This window comes from Myotis yumanensis, unplaced genomic scaffold (assembly GCF_028538775.1).
Source record: "Myotis yumanensis isolate MYYU_CA2020_CCGP unplaced genomic scaffold, mMyoYum1.0.hap1 SCAF_1, whole genome shotgun sequence".
NCBI lineage: Eukaryota > Metazoa > Chordata > Mammalia > Chiroptera > Vespertilionidae > Myotis > Myotis yumanensis.
The window spans coordinates 38,086,717-38,112,682 of record NW_027223752.1 but is presented as its reverse complement, the minus strand read 5'-3'; the positions used below and the strand labels follow the sequence as shown (position 1 = coordinate 38,112,682).

Below are 25,966 nucleotides of genomic sequence, written 5' to 3'. Positions count from 1 at the left end.
CCAATTCTTGAATTGGTAATGTTTACTACTAATTCTTTTTCTAATTCTTAGTAGACCCTTTTGAAAATTGCTAAGAAAATGCTCTCTTTAATAACTACAAAAAGAAAAGGGGTGGGAGATAAAAAGAACCATGGCCTGCCCTAGCCAGATTGGCTCAGTGGATAGAGCATCAGCCTGAGAACGGAAGGGTCACGGGTTTGATTCTGGTCAAGTATGTAGAGAGTACAATTCTTGGCATAAAGAAAATAAGCAACAAATATTAACTTCCTTTCTAACTCAGTTGTAGGCTCCTCCTTACCCAGGGCCCTGGTCAGGACACACGCAGAAGGCAACCAATCAATGTTTTCTCTCACATTGATATTTCTCTGTCTTTCCCTCTCTCTCTGAAAATCAAGGGAAAAATATCCTCTGGTGAGAATTAAAATAACAAACAAAAAGAACCATGGCCTATAACAGAATGATGTAGCATTATGAAAGAAACAATCCCTTGAATACTGTGTTACAGTTAGAAATTGATAAGTAATGTCAACATTAAATCTACTCAAAATTCCTAAAGATGTACCTTATTCAATAATTCAACAAGTCTCAAAGGGCTGATGTAAGAGGCCTAAAACACACTAGATTAAGCAAAGAACAAAAGCAAAATCCCTGCCCTCAAGGAGGGCAGTGGGGAGACAGATAATGAAAATAGTCAGTGATTCGTGTTATAAAAATAATACAGGGTAAGGCAAGAAAAATAAAGCTAGAAAGGATTTTTAGATTTGATCATTAAAGGAAAACCTCTCCCATGAGGTGACATTTGAGCTGAGACCAGAATGAAAAGAGGGAGCAAGGTATTGGCCTCTTGAGGGCCAAGAGCCTCCTGGCAGAGAGAAACAGCAAGTTAAGTCAGAGAAAGAAAGTGGTGTAGGAAATAAAGTAGCTGGAGGCAGATAAGAGCTTTGTGGGCCATGATAAGAACTTTAAATTTCATTCTCGAGTGAGAAAGAAAGCCACTGCAGGTTGAGAGCAAGTGAGAACTCTTTAATAAAGATATTCCTCTGGCTGCTGCTGGAGAACAGACCTTAGGACAAGAGTGAAATAGTGAGAAGAGGTTTGTGCAAAGTTCTAGGCAAGAGATAAGAGAGTGGGAAGAAGTTGATGGATTTCAGGCCACAACTCTGAAAGAGAAATAAACTGAATTTTCTGATTAGACTGCAAGTGGGGTATAAGAAAAGGTGTCAATGATGATCCTTAAGTTTCTGGCCTGAGGAATAAGGCAAATGTACCATTGGCGTGTTATTTTTAGGATATTTACAAGCTTTTAAGATAAATGCAACCCTGACTGGTTTGGCTCAGTGGATAGAGCGTCAGCCTACGGACTCAAGGGTCCCAGGTTCGATTCCAGTCAAGGGCATGTACCTTGGTTGCGGGCACATCCCCAGTAGGGGGTGTGCAGGAGGCAGCTGATTGATATTTCTCTCGCATCGATGTTTCTAACTCTCTATGCCTCTCCCTTCCTCTCTGTAAAAAATCAATAAAATATATTTTTTAAAAAAGATAAATGCAAGATGATTAATTAGATAGACAATTATCCAATTGTTTAAATAATCTTTGATAAACCGTGTTATGTTAATAATACACTGGACTTCTATACAGCAATAAAACATACTACTGGTACATGCAACAATATGGATAAATCTTAGAATTGTTTAGTGACAGAAGCCTGAAACAAAAGAGTACTATATGATTTCATTTATATGAAGTTGAAGAAAAGGCAAAATAAATATGTAATGACAGAAATCAGAACAGTGGTTATCTTTGGGGGTGGAGGGGGATATGGACTGGGAAAGAGAACTGTGGGTGGTGATTATGCACAGATATCTACATTTCCAAAAAAACCCAAACCATCATGGAGGAGAATGAGGCCTTGCCTTAATATGATTCTCACACTGTGTAAAAAGCATCAACAGTTTACTATTGGAAGAGGAAGAGCAGGACGAGAACGCCTCTATTTGGCACAGACAAGTAGGGCTTGCTAAAAGTTGATAGTGGAAGAGAAATAATAAGGAAAACTCTTCAACATCCCAGGCCCAATATAAGCACAAGATATTGACAGCCCACTGCTGAGGAATTTCAAGTCTGTAGTGTACAGAAGGTAACTATAGCAACAACAAAATCAAAGTCAGCTCCCTTAGCGATCAGACTGTTCAATATCCAACACCAACAGTCTGACAGAAGCAGAGGTGGCCATTTCCAAGGATAAATATTATTTACCTCAGTCTCTACTATTATTCTACACATGATATTCAGAATTCAATTTTAAAAAAGAGACACACACACAAGCAAGAAAAACACAACAAACTGTCAAAATGAGTCAATGAACAGAACAGACCCAGAGATAACTGAGATGATGGACTTTAAAATAACTATAAATTGGCTAAGCCAAAACAAAAATTAAGCTAAAACAAAACAACAGATGTTAGCAAGAATGTAAAGAAATTGGAATTGTATACAATGCTGGTGGTAATATAAAATGTAGCAGCCCCTGTGAGAAACAGTTTGGCAGTTTCTCATAAAGTTAAACATACTCATGCAAAAATCTGTACACTAATGTTCAGAACAGCATTACTCATAACAGCAAAAAAGTTTAAACAACTCAAAAGTACTTTAATAAATGGATAAACAATATATGGTAGATAGGCAGGTAAGGGAATATAATTTGCCATAAAAGTCAAAGGCAGGGGTGGGGCAATATCTGTAATAGTGTCAACAAAAGAAAAATTTTAAAAAAGGAAATAAAGTACTACAACATGGATGAAACTTGAAAATACTTTGTGTGAAAGCCACCACCCATGTGAACCCTTGGCAGACAATCCCCTACAGTACTTGAAGTATCCATTGTAGTGTAGCCCAATGCAATCTTGAACAACAAGGGATCAGATGTCACTTCATTTTCATCATGCTGATTTAAAAATAATATTTTTATTGATTTTAGAAAGAGAAAGGGAGAGGGAGAGATAGAAACATCGACGACGTTGACCCATCAGCTGCCTCCTACACGCCCCCTGCTGGGGATCAAGCCCCAAACCTGGGCATGTACACTGACCTGGAATCGAATCGCCACTCAACCACTGAGCAACACCGGCTGGGAATCATGACGATTTTTAACTTAAACTAAAACTTAGAATATATGAAAGGAGGCAGCAGTTCAGAAGTGAAGAGGATATTAAATTAACACAATTTTTAGTGGAGGTTCCCATGGTGACAGTTTTTTTTCCCTGAGAAAAACTTCACCTGTTTTATTTTTAGTAATACATTTCTGTGGACAAAAAAAAAAAAACCTTAAAAAATAATTGACTGTTTAAGGCAAAAATAGTAATCACATACTGAGGGGTTATTAAAAGTAAAATATAAGAAATAGAAGATGGGAGGGAGGAAATAGAAAATGTTGCAAGGTTCTTACAACATAAATGGCATCATCTTATTTGAAGGTAGACTTTGACAAGTTCAAGTATATTGTAACCTACACGAGCCACAAAATGTTTTTTTTTTAAATTCTCACCTGAGAATATGCTTTATTGATTTGAGAGAGAGAGAGGAGAAAGATAGAGAAACATCGATGTGAGAAACACCAATCAGTTGGAGACAGAACCCACAACCTAGGGTTTTTATTTTAGGACTGCTTTTTAGATGAGGAAATTAAGGATTAGAAAAATAGGTATTTCGTGGTGAACTACCTATTTAGAAAATGGGTATATAACCAGACTGCTAGGGTTAAACTCCTGGCTTTGATAGATATGTTTCAGCTTACTATTATTTTTTTAAAATATATTTTTATTGATTTGCATTTGCTGTTTTGTTTTGTTAATCCTCACCCCAGGATATTTTTCCACTAATTTTGTTTTTAGAGAGAGTGGAGGGGGAGAGACAGTCAATATCAATGTGAGAGAGACACATCAATTGATTGCCTCTCTCACACGCCCTGACCGGGGCGGGGATGGAGCCTGCAACCGAGGTACGTACATGCCTTGACTGGAATTGAACCCGGGATCCTTTGGTCCACTAAGCCAAAGCAGCTAGGGAATATTTTCACTGATTTTTAGAGAGAGATAGAGACATTGATGAGAGATGAGAAACACTGATCAGCTGCCTCCTGCATGCCCCCTGCTAGGGATAGAGCCTGCAACCCAGGCATGTGCTCTGACCAGAATAGAATAGAACCAGAGAACTCTTGGTGCATGGGTCGAAGCTCAATCACCGAGTCGCATTGGACAGGCTCAGCTTCTCATTCTTTTCTTCTTCTTTTTAAAAATAATTCTTTATTGTTACAAGTATTAAATATGTCCCTTTTCCCCCATTGACCTCCTCCAGCCCGTCTCCGCCCCCGTCCCCCCCACCCCCCCCACGTCCTCACCGCCCCATATATGCTTGGCCTCATCTGTGTCCATGGGCTATGCATATAAGGTCCTTGGTTGATTACCTCCCACTTACCCACATTCCCCAGCCTTCCCTCCGAGATTCAGCACTCTGTTCCATGCTTCCACATCTCTGGATCCATTCCGTTCATCAGTTTATTTTTACTTAAGATTCCACGTATGAGATCATGTGATACTTATCTTTCTTTGACTTATTTCACTTAGCACGATACTCTCCAGGTCCCTCCATGCTGTCTCCAAGGTAAGAGATTCTTCTTTTTTACTGCTGCATAGTATTCCATGGTAAATATGTACCACAGCTTTTTTAACCACTCATCTACTGATGGGCACTTGGGCTGTTCCCAGATCTTAGCTATTGTAAATTGCGCCACTATGAACATAGAGGTACATACATTCTTTATGATTGGTGTTTCGGGTTACTTAGGATATATTCCTAGAAGTGGGATCACTGGGTCAAATGGCAGGTCCATATTTAATTTTTTGAGAAAATTCCATACTGTTTTCCATAATGGCTGTACCAGTCTGCATTCTCACCAGCAGTGTACTAGGGTTCCCTTTTCTCCACAGCCTCGCCAGCACTTGTCATGTGTTGATGGTAGCCATTCTGACAGGTATGAGGTGATACCTCACTGTCGTTTTAGTTTGCATTTCTCTGATGATCAGTGACTTTGGGTATTTTTTCATACATCTCTTGGCCATCTGTATGTCCACTTTGGAGAAGTGTCTATTTAGGTCCTTTGCCTATTTTTTAATTGGATTGTTTGTCTTCCTTCTGTTATGTGAGTTCCTTATATGTTTTGGATATTAACCCTTTAGCAGATGTATCATTGCCAAATATGTTCTCTCATATATTGGGCTCCTTTTCATTTTGTTAATAGCTTCTTTTGTTGTGCAGAAGCTTTTTACTTTTATGTAGTCCCATTTGTTTATTTTCTCCTTAGTTTCCTTTGCCTTAGCAGATGGATCAATAAACATATTGCTATGAGAGATGTCTGAGGTTTTGCTGCCTATGATTTCTTCTAGGATTTTTATGGTTTCCCGACTTACATTTAAGTCATTTATCCATGTTGAGTTTATTCTTGTGTATGGTGTAAGTTGGTGGTCTAGTTTCTTTTTTTTGTATGTATCTGTACAATTTTCCCAACACCATTTATTGAAAAGACTGTCATTTTTTTAATGTTACATGCAATAAACTTTAATATTTCGAGAAAAACTATTTTAAATATATTACATGCAATAAATATTAATATTTCAAGAAAAAAAGATTTTAAATATATTACCAAAAGTGTACTAACATAGTATAATATCACAAAAGTTGTAGGAAATATTAAGAATCTGCAAATAACAGGGTGAAGAGACTGTCTTGACTCCATTGTATGCTCTTGCCTCCTTTGTCAAATATTAATTGAGCATAATGAATGGCTTGGGTTGGTTTCTGGGGTCTCTGTTCTGTTCCATTGATCTATATGCCTATTCTTGTGCCAGTACCAGGCTGTTCTGATTATGGTGTCTTTGTAGTATAACTTGAAATCTGGTATTGTAATTCCTCCAATTTTATTTTTCTTTCTCAAGATTGCTGCAGCTATTTGGGGCCTTTTTTATGCCATATAAATTTCTGGAGTATTTGTTCTAGACCTGTGAAATAGGCTGTTGGTATTTTAATAGGGATTGCATTGAATCTGTAGATTGCCTTGGGTAGTATGGACATTTTAATGATGTTGATTCTAATTCTACCAACCCATCAGCTTCCCATTCTTAAAGCAGGAGATAATAGTTCCAACCTCACACGGTTATTATAATGAATAAATTGATTACTACATGTTAAATGCTCAGAATGATTCCTGACACACACACACAAAGACAAGTGTCAGCACAGAGAATTTCAAAGAAATACATTAGCATCCTACACAATAAAAGCCTAATATGCTAAGTGTCCAACTGATCGACCAGTCGCTATGACACGCACTGACCACCAGGGGCAGACACTCCGATGGGTAGGTTAGTTTGCTGCTGGGGCCTGGCTGATCCGGACTGGGTGAGACGAGCCGGACATGCCCTAGAGTCCTCCCATGGTCCCTACCTGACCCTGATCATGCACCCGTGGGGTCCCTCAGCTTGGCCTGTGCCCTCTCGCAATCCGGGACCCGTCGGAGGATGTCGGAGAGCTGGTTTCATCCTGATCCCCGCAGGCCAGGCAGAGGGACCCCACCGGTGCACGAACCCGTGCACCAGGCCTCTAGTCAAATAATAAACTTGTAGAATAAACTATTAGGTATAAAATCTAATGTATATCTATAATATACCTATATACCCCATACTGTTAACCGTAAGAGAGAAATATATAAACACTAAATGCCCGGTGCAAGCAATTCGTGCACTTGGGGGGCGGGGGTCCCCTCTGCCCAATCTGCACCTTCTCGCAGTCTGGGAGCCCTTGGGGGCAGTCAGACATCCTTAGCGCTGACATGGAGGCAGGAGAGGCTCCCCGCCACCACTGCTATGCTCTCCAGCCATGAGCCCAACTTCTGGCTGAGCGGCGCTCCCCCTGTGGGAGCACACTGACCACCAGGGGGCAGCCTGTGTTGAGCTTCTGCCCCCTGGTCGTCTGTGAGCATCACAGTGACTGGTTGTTCCACCGTTTGGTCGATTTGCATATTAGCCTTTTATTATATAGGACTAGAGGCCTGGTGCACAAAAATTTGTGAACTGGCGGGGGAGAGGGGGTGAGGGATGTCCCTCAGCCCCACTTGTGCCCTCTCACAGTCTGGGACCCCTCGGGAGATAACCACCTGCTGGCTTAGGCCTGCTTCCCGGGTGGCAGATGGCAGGCCTGATCCCTCGGTGCCTGTCCTGCCTCCCCGGGTCGCGCACACGACAGGGCCAATTCGGGGGTTGGGGTGCCGCCCCAGGTCGGGTCACACACGGGATGCCCTGGGCGGGTTGCACACGAGACGCCCGGGTGGGCCCGCCAATCACTGCTGCCCCACCCGGCCGCCCAGGGTCGGGTCGTACACGGGACGCCCGGGCGGGCCTGGGGATCGCTGCTGCACCGCCCGGCCACCCCGGGTCGCCAATAGCAGGCCCAGATGGCAGCGAGGCAGGTGGGATAGCGCTGTCCCGCCCTGCCTGCAGTGTGCAAATTAGCCGCCATCTTTGTTGGCGGTTAATTTGCATATCATGCTGATTAGCCAATGGGAGGCAAAGGTATGGTCAATTACCATGTTTGTGTATTATTAGATAGGAGGATTGATTATATTGTCACCAAATAGAAAGATGCTTTAACATATAACCAGAGACTGAAATAAGATTAAGGACAAAATAAGGCTTCCTGACAATGGACAGCTTATAAAAATGTCAACATATCTCATATAATAAGGCAATATTTTATATTTTTTAATTTGATAGTTGGACACTTTCTTTTACATTTTGAAGTAGATTTACTACTTAATACTCCAAATTAGGTGAATATCCAAAAGGGATATGCTGAAATAGAAATCAAAACAGTGGGAAAACCCTTAAACATTGTAGCTTTATACTCATGTAAAGATACAGTAGGACATACCAGCTTTTAACCACTTTGTGCCATTTCGTGGGAAGATCTGAATCTAGTTAGGTTCTAAACTCATTTCCTCTCTTATGAACACAGTGAAAGATCCTGACATCAGAGAAATAACCAAGAAAAGTCATAATTTTTGAACCATCCAGCAAAAGATATTAAGAAAAAAAATTTTCACATTTATTTTATAGAGCTGACATAAAGGATAAAAAGAACTAGAAATAACATACTGTCGATTATAACTTTAACATATGAAAATGCTTAGCTTAGACTTAAGCTGCCTAGCCCTTGGCACTGATTACTACTGCCATCTAGCAACAGGTCCAAAAATTAGAGAACACAAAAAAATCATCTAACACTACAAAGTCTCTGAACAGAAAGATGCTTTAACTTAGTAATTATTAAAGCTTCTGCTAGTCACCATAAATTAGATTAAATTACATTTTGCTTAGTTGTTCTTTTTTTCTGTATGTGAACTCATAGATTTTACCAACTCTGATCTTTCTCCAATCCCATATTTCCCTAGATCCCTACCTTTGAACATGCTGCCAAATCTTCAAATTAAATATACCCCAAATATAACTCAAATATCTGTATTCTTCATCTCTTTTAACTACAAAATATTCTCAGTCATCTAGGCTCAAAATCTCAGAATCATCTATTATTAAAGGGAGGCAAAAAACATGATTCCATTAATCTAATAAATCCCACCTTGAAAATCACCCTTCACATCTCTCTCCTCACTGTTTGCTCTGCCATTATTCTCTGGTTTCTCATTACCTCTCATCTGCAACTATAGTAGCCTCCTACATGTCTGACACAGAGCAAAACAGGAAACACTTAATCTAAAATCTGATTCCTGGACAATGATAGGAAGTATATGAGAAAGTCTTACTTCCCACAGGAAAATTATCATATAAAAAAGTTTTGTTCTTAGAAACTACCTTCATGTTGTAAAAAATGCTAACATTTGCATAACATTAAATAGAAAACAAAAGCAAATATATGATTTCACAAACAGTTCTTAAGTATGAACAGTTCTTAAACAAAATGCTTAATTTTTATAAAGTATATACATTATTTTGTTTTTTCTGCACATGCTGCATATATTTGAACATGTGAATTACACATTATTTTATTGCAAACCCAGACTTTACAATATATATTTTGTAATTTTTAAAAAGATTTTGTATTGGTTTTTAGAGAGAGGAAGGGAGAAGGAAAGAGAAATACCGATGTGAGAGTGAAATACCCATCAGCTGCCTCTTACATACCTCCTACCAGGGGATCGGGCTTACATTCGGGCATGTGCCCTGACTAGGAATCCAAGTGGCTATCTTTGGTGCAGGGGATGCCGCGCAATCTAGTCACACCAGCCAGGGCCAGACTTTTCAATATATTTCCCCGAACAGAAGTACAAAAAGGATTGCTATTTTCTCTAAGAATTCTACATCATTTTCTTGAGTTATCTAGATCCAACCAATGCTTCAAGATCTAGCTCAAATGCTACTAGCACTATAAGATTTTTCTTAACCCAGCCTAAAGTAGTTTCTACTTTCCTTGAATGTCAAAATATTGTCTGTTATTTATACAGCAATAATAATATACTAAATGTATTGAAGTATTTTTATCTAGTTATGTTTTACATACTTATATTTGTTTATCCCCACTGTAGAGTATAAACTTCAGAAGTCATGTTCTCCAATTCTCTACAACCAATCTATTACTGGCCTACCTTATGAAATCCTACTTCCTGTAAGGAGCATAAACATACAAACACACACAAAACAAACGCAACAGAGGAAGACAAAAAGACCAAGATAAGGAACTACACATATATGTAAAATAATGTCAAAGACAGGAAACACACACACACACACACACACACCCCAAGCCTTTGAAACAAAAGTCCCTTTCCTGCAGCTTCATAAACACCTGGTGGTTTTAACGTAATTTAATAGCTAGCCCTATATATCCAAATTCTGGAATTAACAATATGTTCAAAATGGTCTTCCTTCAGAAAATACTTTATAGGATCAAATTATCTAAAATTTCTTGCAAATGCAGTTAATACTATGTGCTTTATATGATATAAACCATGTTTTCGATGCTAAAAAAAGATACATCCACATATTAATCATTTAAGATTTTAAAAAATAACCCAATGATTCATAAATTGTATTCTTTGTATTTTTAGAATGGCTCAGGGGATTTGTGTAATTCTCAAACCTCCTTTCTTAGTTCCTAAAAAAACCCTTCACTTTATTTTTACAATCTTAAAGAAAAGGGGGAAAAGTATGGAGAAAATAAAATAGCTTCATAAAAATAATTCAGTGTTACATTAAATGCAAATTAATGATAGGCTAATAAGATCACAACTTAAAAAAACCCACAAAACTAACCACTATAAAAATTTAGCTTCAATATCTATTCTTTTCTTGGAAAGAGATGCCTGAAATGCATATTAACAACTTTAGGTCTGAGTGATAGGGGGTCTAAAGGATTCATGAAGAAAGGGAAGGGCAGCCCAGCCAGTGTAGCTCAGTGGTTGAGCATCAAGCTATGAACCTGAAGGTCACAGTTTGATTCCTGGTCAAGGCACATGCCGGGTTGTGGGCTCGATCCCCAGTGTGGGGTATGCAGGAGGCAGCTGATCAATAATTCTCTCTCATTATTGATGTCTCTCTCTCTCTCTTTCTGAAATCAATAAAAATATATGTATTTTTAAAACGGAAGGGCAGAATCAGAACCAAAAATAAAATAGGTAGTTTAACAAAAATAGCCAAGAACTGGAAACACAATGGGAAATGAAGGAACCTGTATCTGGGATGAACCTAATCAATATGCATAAGCTGAACAGTTGTTACTTTTGAAAAGGTGGCAGTGTTTTTAAAGTAAAAGATCAGCACTAGAAGTGAGGAGTGCTTAATTTTTTTTTTTTTGACCTTCAGTAAATCATAGATCCAACCTAAATCTTGCTTTACTCACATTTCCACTTCTATTGTTTTTTTGTGTGTGTGCACCAATGACATAACAGTAACTAAGATATATTGAATTCTTGCTATATGCCAGGCACTATTCTAAATGTTTTATATGCATTATATTTCATTTAACGTTCTGGACAGCCCTATAAAATAGGTACCTCTACTTCCCCCATTTTATAATTAGGAAATGGAGGCTTAAAAAAGGCAGGTGATTTTCCAAAGATCACTTCACTCACAAATGCAAAGCAGAAACTAGAACTCAAATATGATTCAAGAACTACTCCCTTAAATGTTTTCTTACACTGACTCTCAAATGATATAAAGGACATAGTTTATGAAGCATCCTAATAAAGACGGAATATGCAAATTGATGGCAACTTCAAGACAAAGATGGCAGCACCCACAGCCAATAAGGAGGGAATATGCAAATTGACACGATAAGGCAAGAGGCAGAAAGGCGGTGGTGCCAGCAGCCAGGGGAAGGAAGGCTTATTCTTGCATGAATCTTCCTACATTGGGCTTCTAGTTTTAAAATAACCATTCAAACGTAAAATGGTGTTATTATAATTCTTTTAAACTTTTACTTATTTAATTCTTAAATATTCCAACTGCCTTTTAGAGAAAGAGGTAGAGGGAGAGAAACATCTATGTGAGAGCAAAACATGGATGTGCTGCCTCCTGCACACCCCCTAGTTGGCATGGAGCAGGCAATTTGGGCATGTGCTCCAACTGGGAATTGAACTGGCAACCTTTTGGTGAATGGGACAACACCCAACCATCTGAGCCACACTGGCCAGGGCAATTTTTATTTATTGATTGAGTTTAGAGAGGAAGAGAGAAACATCAATTTGTTGTTCCACTTATTTATGTATTCATTGGTTGATTCTTGTATGTGCCCTGACCAGGGGTTGAACCTGCAACCTTGGCGTATTAGGACAAAGCTCTAACCAACTAAGCTGGTAACCAACGTACCAGGCCAGGGGGTACGTATTATAATTCTTATTTGCACTAACTGAAATGAATCATCACCAATCAAACAACCAAGCAAATTAGAGTTAAAATATTTAAAACATACACATGTGGATTTTTTAAAAGATTATGGCAATATCAATGATATAAAGTCCAGTACAAATTTTGGTTGCCTGTGTAAAGTTTTTACAGGCTTAACGAAAGATTTAAAGTAATATCAGCTATAAGATACAGTAAGTTTAAAATATAAGTCATCACCTAGAGCTTTTTCTCTTCTATTATTTCACATTAAAACTTGAATGAAATCAACAGGAAAGAATTTATTTCATAGTGTTTGTCAGGCACTGTTTTCACACTTCATAAGTATTTTCTCATTTAATTCTCATAGCATCCTCTGAAGTATTTATAATCATCCCATTCACAAATGGGAAACTGAAGCACAGAATGGTTATGTATAAACGGCTAAAAGATCATAGAGCTAGTAACTGGAGCCAGTACTCAGTTCAGGCAGTTTAGTTTAAAAATCTGCTCTTATCTGCTAGCTCTGCTGCATTTCAAGGAATGGTGAAATTTAAAAAAACAACAACGAACAATAAAAAGTAATAATAATCAGGATAATTGTCCATAACAAGAATGGAGATAAGGCCCTGGCCCGTATGCTCAGTGGTCAGAAAGCCAGGGTACACACTGAAGGGTGTGAAGGGTCGCAGGTGCCATTCCAGGTCAAGGGTATGAACTTGGGCTGCAGGTTCAATCCCCAGCCCACTGGAGTGCACACAGGAGGCAATCTGTGTCTCTCACATCAATGTTTCTCTCTCCCCCCTCCCTCTCTTTCATTCCCTAAAAATCAATGGGGAAAAAAAACCATTTTCTCCTGAGGATTAACCAAAAAGAAAAAAGAATGGAGGTAAGGGATCACTTAACTCAGCATACATACTAACACTAAGGAACGCATACAAGAGATACCTTACAGGAATTTGAAAAGCAGAAACAGTCGTATGTAGTTAACATCGGTAATTTGTATTCAAAATTATTTCTCCTTTGATCCTAATAACTCTAGGAAGTAGACAAGGCTGGTACTGATTTCAATTCTGCACGTGAAGAAGCGGAGGCTGAGAGGGTGACTTCCCCGATGTCTTCCTTCTAGAGCACTTAACCTCGGCCACAACCAACCCATCTACTTGCAGGTGTGCAGTATTCTGAAATAACTCCACGTGAGAATACATTCTAATTTTACGTTCATGGAGATCAAAGGCCACACTCCGTTTAAGTTGTCCAAGACAAGCTGACTCGTCTAGAGGACACGCGGACTAGTCATTTAGCACGAGTGTGTTTTCGCGAGAAAATGAGAACAGTAAAAGCATCTCTTCAGAAGTGCTCTGTGGATGAACGAGATAAATACACGCGAAGTGCTCAACATAGCGCATCATCTCGGAGTTCGTCCTACGCCTTTTCCCAAGTAAACACTTGCTTTCCGACCACGAAAATGTACAAGCCCTGGGGGTAGGAAAGAATCCGAGGGAGTGCCGAACGACGCTACGTTTTTTTCTATTGTTAATCCTAACTCGAGAATACTTTTCTCATTGATTTTTCGGGGGGGGGGGGGGGGGAGAAGGGAGAGACATCGATCATATCGATTGGTTGCCTCCCACACGTGCCCCGCGAGCCTGCAACCAAGGCACGGGCCCTTGACCGGAATCGAACCGGGGTCCCTTCAGTCCACAGGCCATGCTCTATCCACTGAGCCAAACCGGCTCGGCAAGGCGCAATACTTTTAATGAATGACCCAAAGGAAGTGCTGGCGGCAGCAGCGGCCCTAGGGGCAGGTCTGCGCCGGTTGGACGGAAGTTCGAACCGCGGCACCAGAAGCCCCAACGTGTAGTCCTTCCCCCCGGCTCCTCCCCACTACCCTCAGCGCTAGACTTCAGCCGTTCAGCCGCCATCGGCTGGGAGAGCTGCCCAGCCCGGCCATACGCCCATCCCAGCCCTAGAAAATGTACCTCAGCTACAAGACCACAAGTGGCGCGGCAGGAACACGAGCTCAGTCACGGCGCAGAGCGAACAACCGGAACTCCACCCTCTACCTCTCTGATTGGGTAAACACGGCACGGAAAATGAAGAGGATTGGTCAGCAACAGAGAGGCGGGCCATAGCCCAGGGAAGCGAAAGAGGCGGGGAGGCGCGAGGAATTGCCGGCAGCCGACCTCTCTTCCGATTGGCCGAAAGCAGGACGTCCGCGCCTGTGTGGAGCCAGTTTACGTAGATCGCCGCACTCCACCGCCGGTACGCTAGGTGACGTTACCAGAAGTTTCAACGCCCATTGGTTGTGATAAAGGGTTAGCCTCCTGGCTGCGTGGCCAATAAAGGGCAAGAATCAAGCGGGTTCCGCCTCTTCCGCTGGGGACTGGGTTCTTCCGTTGACACTAGGCCACGTGAGTTCCTTCCTGGGTTAGATGCAAGAACTCCCGCCGGGCCAGTGTTGGGTAGGGAATTGCTATAACGTCTCAGAAGTTTCTCCTACAGGTGAGACATCCTTAGCAAGAATATACTCAGAACTTCTAAGTATGACTCAAAGGAACCAGTCCTTACTTCCTCTTTGGCGTGGTTGTGTCATTGGCTGAAAAAGTTACCAACTTGAAGGTCGCTCCACCTCCCCCGCAGGGAACTGATTTGTAGTCCCGAAGGCGCAAGTCCTATATCTTGAAATGTGGTGGTTGCCACCGAATCCTTAACACCTGCTGACGTCCTGATGTGTTGCGATATGTTTTTTTTAATCCTTTCACTTACCAGCACCATTAAAGCCAAAAGACATTTAGTTAAACTGAAAAGACTCCATGTATGTGTTTGTAAAAGAAATATTAGTGTTTCAGACACTTTCCTACTCAGCTTGGTGCTCTGCTAGCACTTGGGTTGCGGGAAACGAGTTAAGTCGGCTCGCGTGAATTGCGCGTACTCCGTGGGAGCCGTCTTAAACTCGGTTCATATAGATTTGCGGTGGAGTGCGGGAAACGTGTAAACTCGGGCCGATTGTAACTGCGTATTACCAAATATTTCATTTCAATCGAACCCATACTTCAAAAGATATAGGCATTTTAACGCGCCATCTTATATTTTGGCGGGAAATTCACCCGCAACCCAAGTGCTAGTTGTTCGTAATTACCATACTAGGGTGAATAGTAACATGTCTGGTTTGTAAAAATTTTACTGTGACAACAAAACGGTCTTTGATTTTGATATTAGTGTATATTTGAGAATATTTGAAAAGTACCCTTGCCCTAGCCGGTTTGGCTCAGTGGATAGAGCGTGGGACTGAAGGGTCCCAGGTTCCATTCCAGTCAAGGGCACATGCCTGGGTTGCAGGCTCGATCCCCAGTAGAGGGCGTGCAGGAGGCAGCCAATCAATGATTCTCTCTCATCATTGATGTTTCTATCTCTCTCTCTCCCTTCCTCTCTGAAATCAATAAAAATATATTAAAAAAAGAAAAGTACCCTAAATTTAGCAATTGTACATACTGTGAGATAAATGCAAGATGACACAGGAAGATAGATACAGGAAGAGAATTACAACCCCTCTTTGTATTTACTTTTTAATCTCAACAATTTTCATGTCAGCGTTTTAAAAACTGTATACGTGATATACCAGTATAAACCTTTTGAAATATATATGTATATTTGTTAAAGTCAGTAAATCATTTTTTTCAATGGGGACTACTATGGTGGGGTTTTGTAATATGGGAGAAAAAAATGGGCTCAACATTGAATACAACAAGAAAAGTGGGAATTTCTAGTCAAGTAGTTGGTTGTTGCGGGGTGAGGTCTGTGGATAGAAAATTACTAAGAGGAAACATCAGAGGGTAAGGAGAGTTATTGTTAGATCTACTCAAAGGATTCTTACTGAAAGCAGGCTAGGATAAGAGATATGCCTGGAGGATAATGTAGGGTAAGGAACCCAATCAGATATTGAGGGAGAGGAATTGTAGTTAAAATGACTTAGCAGGATTCTTACGAGAACTGGACACTACAAGGAAGGACATAGGAGTCCAAGGTCGGACCTAGTCAAAAAGCGAACTCGTGTTTATACCGCCCTTCCCCCCTCCCCACATGCACTCACTCCTATATATAAGAATCTATTTGTGCCCTAACCGGTTTGGCTCAGTGGATAGAGCGTCAGCCTGCAGACTGAAAGGTCCCAGGTTCGATTCTGGTCAGGGGCATGTACCTTGGTTGCGGGCACATCCCCAGTAGGAGGTTTGCAGGAGGCAGCTGGTCGATGTTTCTAACTCTCTATACTCTCCCTTCCTCTATGTAAAAAGTCAATAAAAAATATATATATATATATTTTTTAAAAATAAATAAATCTATTTGTATTTGCTATTAAAATACAAATATTTGTATTTGTCATTATTAAAATATAAAATCCAAATTGTACATAATACTACTTGAAATACTCATGCTCAATCACTGTATCAGGGCTCAACCAAAGTGTCAATATAAGAAACGTTTAAACCTGTAGAGAATTTTTGTAAGTTTACTTGAGCCAAACTGATGACAATTGCCAGGAAGCAAAATCTCAACAGATTGAGAAGAGCTCCAGAAATTGGCAGTTTTACCAGTTATTTTATACATCAGAATCAAAGGGGAAGATATAAGGGGGTTACATGAAATCCACTGGTGGTAGGGAGGCGGGAGAAAGCAAAGCAGGGAAATCTCAGGGATTGGATAAAAAGTAAAACAAATAGACACAAACTTCTTTTACATTTGTGGTTACAGGACAGTTAGCAGTTAACAACAGGATAACAATAGCCATGAGGGGTTTTGTGGTCTATGTCCTGGTGCAGCGAGGGGTCCGAAAAAAAGGAAATTACCCGGACATTCCAAAGATATGTTATTGTAGATGCAAAAGACAGTAGGCTTCCCTCTGTCAGGGAAGATGCCGGCCTAGGACTTTACTACCCACCATGACTCACTTTTAGTTAGAGTTTTAATTTCAGACCATCCCATGTGGTTACTGTAGGTCTCTGAGTTTGTAAGGCCTCCCCTGAGCTTGTCAAGTTTAGTATGTGGCCCCTTTGTTGTATACAAGAGAAACAGAACCAGGAGGCAATATACAGTAAGGAATTTTTGCAAGGAATTGACTTACACAGTTGTGGGGGCTGGCTAGGGGTCAAGCCTGAATATAGCAGGTTGTCAGAAAAGGCAGGCAGTGCCCCGTCCAGCAGGTTCGGTGAGCCTGAGGAGGGGCAGTGAAGGATTAAAGAAGACAGACAAGAGCATACAGCTGGGGATCAGTGGGACGCTGCTTCTCTGATGGAGAGACAGCACCACAGCCTGCAAGCTGAGTCTTTATTTTATAGTCAGAGCACACAAAGCAAAACAAGGGTAGTGGTCAGCATGTTCACAATGTTCTTGTGTCACCTTGTTTTGGCAACACTTGCACCTCCCGAAGCCCATTAGCTACCTAGGAAGGAGCTAGGGAGGGCTATAAGGTCAAGCTTAATTATGCTAAGAGGGCTCTGCCCTCCGAGCGGGGACTTGTTTGTGGCACTGCCACAGGTCAGTCCGAGGCTTGACCCTACAGCAGGCTATTTATTAACTCCCAAGCATGAGTGAAGTTTCAGCCCACAGGCAGAATTTCTTCTGGGAAACCTCAGTTCTACTCTCAAGGCCTTTCAATTAATTGAATCAGGCCCACCCAGATTATGTAGGACAATCTCCTTTATTTAAAGTCTATTGATTATGAACATTAATCACATCTACAAAATACCTTCACAATAACACATAGATGAAGAACTTCAGATCATTTGAGAGTGGGTTATCAGGCTTAGAAGTCATTCCAGGGAACAATATTTGACATGTGTGGGAGTGGGTTAGCATAAGTTATACAGGACGTACAAATCAATCCCATTTTCCAGCCTGCCTCTCTGACTCCCTGCTTCATTTGGCTGGCTGGTCCTTGAGACCTTGGCCTGACAGCCTGCATTTGAAGCTTCTGGCTCCATCCCTAAGCACCATACTCTTTTGCTCGACTATTGAATCCCAGAACCCCCTGAGTGTTTCCCAATACCTAAGGCCCACACTTAGACATGCAGACTTCTGCTATGTAAGGAGTACTTTCTGGCACGTTATCAGCTTTGGAGCTTGTGAAAATGTCAACAGGACTGTCCTTGAAGCCAAAGCGTGGGGTGGTGAGGACATCCTGTGACAGGTGCCCGCTGGTTTATACCAGTCACTATGCCAAATAGTGGTGTGTGTGTGTGTGTGTGTGTGTGTGTGTGTTTCAAGACAGTTGTGATATTTTAACTCCTTCCGTTTTAAGATGGACTTTACTAGCCGAAACCGGTTTGGCTCAGTGGATCGAGCGTCGGCCTGCGGACTGAAAGGTCCCAGGTTCGATTCCGGTGAAGGGCATGTACCTGGGTTGCGGGCACATCCCCAGTGGGAGATGTGCAGGAGGCAGCTGATCGATGTTTCTCTCTCATCGATGTTTCTGACTCTCTATCTCTCTCCCTTCCTCTCTGTAAAAAATCAATAAAATATATTTAAAAAAAAAAAAAAAAGATGGACTTTACTATTACCCCTTTTAGTTTAGCATATGAAAGTTGGGGAATAGGCAGAACTATTACTGAAACTGATAGTGACGTTAAAAAAACACCAATTATCTCCAGGAAACCTCTTCACAGAGCTGATCAAAAGTGGCTGGCAGTTTGACTAGTTTAAGCTGTACTCTTCCTGCCACTTTGAATTTAAAAAGAATGAGCAAACAGTAACATAACTACTTTAAATGAAATTAAGAGGAGAGAAAAAGGCCTGAGTATTTGGTAAACTAGTCTCTGGGTCTTTTATTTAAACAGAGAAGTATGGTTAGGACTAAAGGAGCAGCTTGGGATCTTGATAATTACTGTGAAAATAAATTCACTCCTTTCTTCAATAAGATATGAAAGTGTCTGTTTGTACACACGTGTGAAGTTGATTCAGGGCATATGCCACAAAATTGGCTCTAAATGGACAAGCTGAATGTTATTGAATTGCTAAGGCAAATGCCACTACAAATTTCCACCGTCTTTCTTTTCTCCTCAATACCTGCACCAATTCTGTCCTGATTCTACCTTTCAGATTGTACTTACTTTTAAAAACTGTTCAGTATGGAAAGTTCCATCAGACACAAATGTAGAAAAAATGGTATCCTGGACTCTATGTGTATGATCCTATCACCCACCTTCAACTGATTGCTAAACTTACATCTATACTTGCACCCACTATCTCTTATTCGGTTATTTATAAAAAATTACAGATGTCATTTCATTTGTAAATACTGCTCTCTGTATCTCTACATGATAGGACTTTTTCTCCAAAATAATAATAATAATAATCATCATCATCACAATAGGGAGACACTTTAATAAGGACTGTTACTCAAAATGAGGAGTGTGGTTTTGAGCAAATTATTTAATCTCTCTAATCCTCATATTACTTATCAGGTGACAATATCTACTTTCAGGGATTTTTTGAAAATTAACTGTAAATAAAAATACCTAGCACAGGGCTTGCCACATTGCAGGGACTCAGGAATTATTAGTTCAAGTCCTGACCTTTGATCAACGAGCACCCCTTGCTCTGAGAGATTGTAGGAAGGGTGTGTGAGAAGAAACAAGGCATCTTTTCTGTCAAAAAGCAGTATAGACAGCCGCCATTTTGGGCTGCGAGACTTGGCAGCAGTCATGTTGGCCGCATGGCTTACAGCTCCCCTGGGGGCCACCATCTTGAAACAGCAAAGGCCAACCCCTCCCCTTGAATTAGCCAATCGCGAAAGACCGTGCGCCTGAGCACCAATCAGGAGTGAGGGCCAGGTCGCCCGGGTCAGGGATTATAAAGCCGAGCTTCCAGACCATGTGTGCACACCCTTCTACCCAGAAGTAAAGATGTTCACGTTGCTGCCTGGCTCCCAAGTGTGTTTTGTGTTCTACCAGGAACCCTGAATTTAGGGGCTCGCCTTATTTCTAACAGGTGACAAAAGATGTTTGCTGAGCCTTTTCATTGTTGACAATGATCCTTGAAAAAAGGGGGGAAATAATGAAATGATAGCACCAGGAATTTACAACAGCCAGGAAATGGAATCAAGGAGGTTTAAGTCAAGTATATCAAAGTTCGACAAAGTAGAGTAGAGACCAATATTAAAAGAGAATCTATGTGAACTTACGTGTGAAACAGACTATTTGACTAATCTAATATCCTTAGGATTTTTCTTTTTTTCATGTAATCTCCAACTGATGTGACAGTATAATACAAAATCATTTATCTGAGCTGTAAAAGAACTATGAAAGCCTTCTGTTTTCTTTCATAGGAGTTCTAGAACTGTTAGCCACCAGACTCAAATACCAATGGTATCCCTACTCATTATCGGTTTTTTTTAGATTTACATATTGCTTGAGTCTCTCATCTCCTATCCTAGAAAAATAGTTATAGGAGTTTAAATTTAATTTTCTTTTTTTTTTTTTAAAAAATATGTTTTATTGATTTTTTACAGAGAGGAAGGGAGAGGGATAGAGAGTTAGAAACATCGATGAGAGAGAAACATCGATCAGCTGCCTCCTGCACACAACCCACTGGGGATGTGCCCGCAACCAAGGTACATGCCCTTGACCGGAATCGAACCTGGGACCCTTGAGTCCGCAGGCTGACGCTCTATCCACTGAGCCAAACTGGTCAGGGCTAAATTTAATTTTCTAAGCATTATAGTAAATACAAAGTGGGGCTAAAGTAGGTTTGCAGTTGTGAATACACAAAACAGAGTTTATTCTTGTATTAGTATTTATTAATTTTTGTATTGTTTTACATATCAACAACTGTAAACCTACTTTTGCCCCACGCTGTAAATTTTCTTGGCAGAATACACAATAAAGATGGATCTACTCGCCTGGCCGGGGTGGCTCAGTGGTTGAGAATCGACCTATGAACCAGGAGGTCACAGTTCAATTCCCAGTCAGGGCACATGCCTGGGTTGTGGGCTCGATCCCCAGTGTGGGGTATGCAGGAGGCAGCCGATCAATGATTCTTTTTCATCATTGATATTTCTGTCTCTTTCTCCCTCTCCCTTCCTCTCTGAAAAAAAAAGATGGATCTGCTCTTGATTGCCAGCATCTTATTATCTGAGCAATAATATCACATTGCAACAGAGCCAATGTTTTCTTTCACTTTAAAAAGTACATTATGGTAATGAAGGAGATAAAAAATAGTCTCAGTGAGAGTTGACATCTTGAATAAATTTTGTAATCAGATGATTGCTCTCAGGCTAATAAAGGGAAAATTTGGAAGAGAAAATGAACATTAAGTAGATTTAAGTCTCAGTCATGAATACGTTAATTTAACTAATTAGCATTTTTCACCCTTAAATTCCAATATTGAAAATCAATACATGATAGTTTTTGGTTTGAACTATAAAATTTGCTACTTTTGATAATCATTTCCCACTTAAACTTGTGGAATGTAATTTCTCCCATAAATCTTCCATATTTAAAAAATAACATTTGAAAAAATTTACCTAACAACTACTTAGAACAGTATGAATAGTTAAAAGAAGAAAACTGTTTCAAAAAGCAAGATCATAAATACCAAGTATAAATAGAGTAAATTATATCCTTTGCCCCCACCTCTGTGAGAACGCTCTGGGTAGGAGAAAAACAAATCTCTTTTCTCAAAATAGTGGCTTTGACTGCCTATTTGATCAGCTAAGATAAGGAGACGCAAGGATTTCAGTTTTACTAGGCCTTTGAATAGACAGATGGTAGCCTTAGAGGTAGATGATTCTGTAACGTGAAAAGGTTACTGTTTGGGTTATTACTTATACACAAGGAGGCCTCTGGGCATGAATAGGAAACTGGAAGATAAAAAAAATGAGATACAGAAACCACTCTGAAAAAAGTAACAAAAAACTACATCCATTTACATAAAAATGTGTTTTATTTAGAAGATACTTTTCCTTAAAAAATTGGCTCATCCAACAAATATTTTTTCCCATTTTAAATATATATTTTATTGTTGATAGTATTACAGATATCTCCTATGTCAAAAATATTTCTGATCATCCATTATGTGCCTGGTATATTTTAGGTCTGGAGATGATACCGTTGTAATTTTTTTTTAAATATATTTTATTGATTTTTCACAGAGAGGAAGGGAGAGATAGAGAGTTAGAAACATCGATGAGAGAGAAACATCGATCAGCTGCCTCCTGCACATCCCCACCGGGGATGTGTCCGAAACCCAGGTACATGCCCTTGACCGGGATCGAACACGGGACCTTTCAGTCCGCAGGCCGACGCTCTATCCACCGAGCCAAACCGGTTCCGGCCGTTCTAATTTAACCTAGTTATGAGTAACTGGAAAGGAGCAAAAGGAAGGCCAAATATTATAGGCATGCCATTTGTGCAGCGTTGCCAGAAAGCTGCAGTTTAGACACATGCCCAGTAAAGTCTGGGTGAAATAGGGAAGGTAATTGACTGACAGTCATACCTGGGGATCGGTAATTGGCCACAGTAGCCGTGACCACGGCAAGCATGGGAAGATTTGAGATACTTAATCTCCTAAACTAGGGGTGGGGAACTTCCGGCCCTTGGCCCCCAAAGGCCATAAAAGGTGTTGAAATCATTTGGTCTGGCCCTGCCAAGGCATTAGGAGTAAGTTGAGTTGATTGAATATAGCAGGCTAACTTTTTAAAATACATTTTTTCTTATTGATTTCAGAGAGGAAGGGAGAGGGAGAGAGAGAGAGAAACATGAATGATAAGAGATTTACAGATCAACCACTGAGCCACACTGGCTGGGCAAACTTAATTTTTAAGTTGATAATTTTGTATGGCCCATGAACGATGTTATAAATATCCAATGGCCCTTGGCAGAAAAAAGATTTCCTACCCCTGTTGAAAACAAAGGAGTTCCCTTCACTCCTGGCTTGTGGAGTTCTCAGGCTCCTGCACTTGCCCACACACAAAGCACTAATGGACTGCAACTAGCCTGATGCTGCACAGGACCCAGCTCCACCATGGAATGGAAATTCTAGACATTGGCTTTGCTTCTAGCTCTACTGAATCCCCAGCTGTACATCTTCCGGGACTGGATTAAGGGAAATGGGACTTTAGAGATGCAGGGATATAATTCCACGCAAATAGAAATCACTCATCCTCCCTTGCGAGTCTCAGAAAATTCTTTTTCTCCAGATATGGTAAGGAATTCACCCTGAGCACTCAGTGGGGAAAAGGATAACAGAGATATAATGTTAAAACAAAGTCCCTGCCCTCATGCAGCTTACTTTCTACTTGGCAGACAGACAATATTGGTAATTCATATTAAAAAGAATATAAAGAGCCGTGCTTGTGTGGCTCAGTGGTTGAGCATCAACCTATGAACCAGGAGTTCACGGTTTGATTCCTGGTTAGGGCATATGCCCGGGTTGTGGGCTTGATCCCCAGTGTGGGGCATGCAGGAGACAGCCAATCAATGACTTTCATCATTGGTGTTTCTATCTCTCCCTCTCCTTTCATCTCTGAAATCAATAAAAGATGTACATATTTTTAAAAAGAGTGATGCTTTAAAAATATATAACTTAAAAAAAATTTTAAAGTATGTAAAGTAATTTTAGCTAATGATAAGTACTATACAGGGTGGAATATTAAAAATATTTGACACTAGGCCTGGCTGGTGTGGCTCAGTTGATTGAGCATCATCCCATAATCCAGGAGGTCACAGTTCAATTCCCAGTCAGGGGATATACGAGAAGCAACCAAGGGATGCATGAATAAGTGGAACAATAAATCTCTTTCTCATTAATAAATTTAAAAAAGAAAATAGGCCAGCCTTAGCTTTGTTGTGACTGGTGTTATGCCTTTAGTTACTGAATCCTGGGAAGGTCTTAGAGATGCTGGGGTAATAAGAGCAGGGGATGGACTCAGGATCTGGGACAGCAGTTATTTACTTACCAGGATGAAAGGAGGGTATTTCAGTTGATGTAGCCATGCTAAAATACATTGACTGAAAATTGGCTCTGGTGCTGTGAAGAAAAATGAAGCAGGGTAAGAGAGTGAAGAATGATAGAATAATAAGTTTACATTCTTTCTGAGAAGTATCTGTTTGTATGTGTGTGCCTGTGAATGTATGTGTGCACACATGCATATAGATATTTTATACAACAGTTATCTCTTGGATGACCAGAGATCATCTGTTCACTCCACACTGATGGAGAGACTTTGGTGGGGACAAGAAGTAGAAATGACAAAGCCAACTTTAGACTCTTTTGATAAAGCATCCATTGTGTTGTTGTGGACTGAATAACTAATATTTTAGGACATATGTTACAATGAGTTATTGTTTCCCATAAATTGAACTGGTGTGTGTGTGTGTGTGTGTATGGGAGGGAGAGAGAGAGAAAGAGAGAAATACCCTAATGCAAGACAAAAACCTCGCGTGTGGGTGTTTGTGTGTGTATTTTAAGGGGAGCAGAGTTTATGAGAAGAAGATCCTAGAAATCTCAGGAGTGCCCTTCTTTCTGAGGTCAATCTCTGCCCATGAACTTAATCACATGTCCTCTGAGGTCTTGAATCATCAATTGCATCCTCACTTTATTTGCAATCTCTTCCACAGTGCTATCTTTTCCTTCTTCCTACAAATATACGTGTCTTCTACTCTATAAATAACGTTCCTGTGACCCTGACTACACATTGATTTATTCCATTTTCTATAATACCTTACATTCTGCCTCTATTTCATCATTACCTTCATTCTTCAGTCTGCTAGAATATAGCTTTAGTCTCTAGGCTTCCATGAAAACCTTTTTCTCAAAGGTCGCAAATCAACTTTTAATTGCCAAATGCAAAGGCTTTCTCAACTTTTGTCTGACAGGACCTACCTGCATTGGAAAACGTTGACTCCGCCCCTCTTCCCCATCTTGAAACCAAACACCACAGTCCTTTGGTTCTCTTTCATCACAGTCTTCATCCAGTCCCTTTGCCTCCTTCTGAATGTGAATGCTTCCAACGCTCCACAAAAAATGGTCTCCACCTTCACTATCGCAGTCAACCACACTGAAAGCCTGGACATAATTTGACCCTCTTCATTAAGTCAAGTGTTGAAGTACCTGTAAGAAAAAACACATTTTCATGTACCCTTGCTTTTCCCACTACAACCACCCTCACTCAGCCACTCATGATTTACTTGGACTTTACAACAGCTTTAAACCAACTTTGTTTGCCTCCATTTTCTCCCTTCTCCAGCCTCTTCTCTATAAAGTCACCAATATTTTATCTTGAAAAAGGTAAGAATTCCTTAACCCGCCTACTTAGAACTTCAGTGGACTTTTGATTTTAAAAGGTAGAGTAACAGAGTTTCTCTCTGCCTCCTCCCATTTTCTAAAATTATAAAGGAATGGGAAAAGTTAACCCAGAAGAACCAAGCAAACAAGAGAGAAAAAATGAGATTTTAATAAATTTATAAGAAGATGAAAATTGAATGGAAGAGTGTTAATTGATTTAGCAGGGTGGAGGAAGTAACAATTTAAGGAACAAAAATCAGAAATGTAAATGAAAGCAAGTTAATGAGTTCTGAAAACCCCTCAGAGGTACAGTACTTATGGGCACCAGAGGCCATTAGATAGCTTTAGACATGGGACCAAAAGTCTGTCCATGGACTCCCAGTTCCCTTCTCCCATCCCACACACTCTCAGCTTTGAAAATGGACAGACAGCCAAGTCCCAGACATTGGAGGAAACCTCCAACACAGTGGTTCTCAACCTTCCTCATGCCGCGACCCTTTAATACAGTTCCTCATGTTGTGGTGACCCCCAATTTCATTGTTACAAATTGAACATAATTAAAGCATAGTGATTAATCACAAAAACAATATGTAATTATATATGTGTTTTCCGATGGTCTTAGGCGACCCCTGTGAAAGGGTCGTTTGACCCCCAAAGGGGTCGTGACCCACAGGTTGAGAACCGCTGCTCCAACGTAAAGCAAGTAGGACCTGGAGAAAATAGGGTTGAAGTAGGGAAAA

The 25,966-nt window shown here is 40.4% G+C and overlaps 1 protein-coding gene across 2 annotated transcripts in view; it reads right to left on the bottom strand.

The window, feature by feature from the left end:
* The window catches only part of WDR89 (WD repeat domain 89), a 35,103-nt gene extending 9,982 nt beyond the window's left edge, over positions 1 to 25,121 (bottom strand). Inside the window, exons 1-2 of one of the 2 annotated variants that reach the window (XM_070418688.1) lie at positions 24,825 to 25,121; positions 23,899 to 23,969 (exon numbers count right to left, since the gene is read on the bottom strand). The gene's annotated coding sequence lies outside the window, so the exon portion shown is untranslated. Of the gene's footprint in view, positions 1 to 13,927; positions 14,006 to 23,898; positions 23,970 to 24,824 lie in introns of those variants that run through there. The other variant, XM_070418679.1, reaches the window with a different exon arrangement.
* Positions 25,122 to 25,966: the final 845 nt, after the last annotated feature.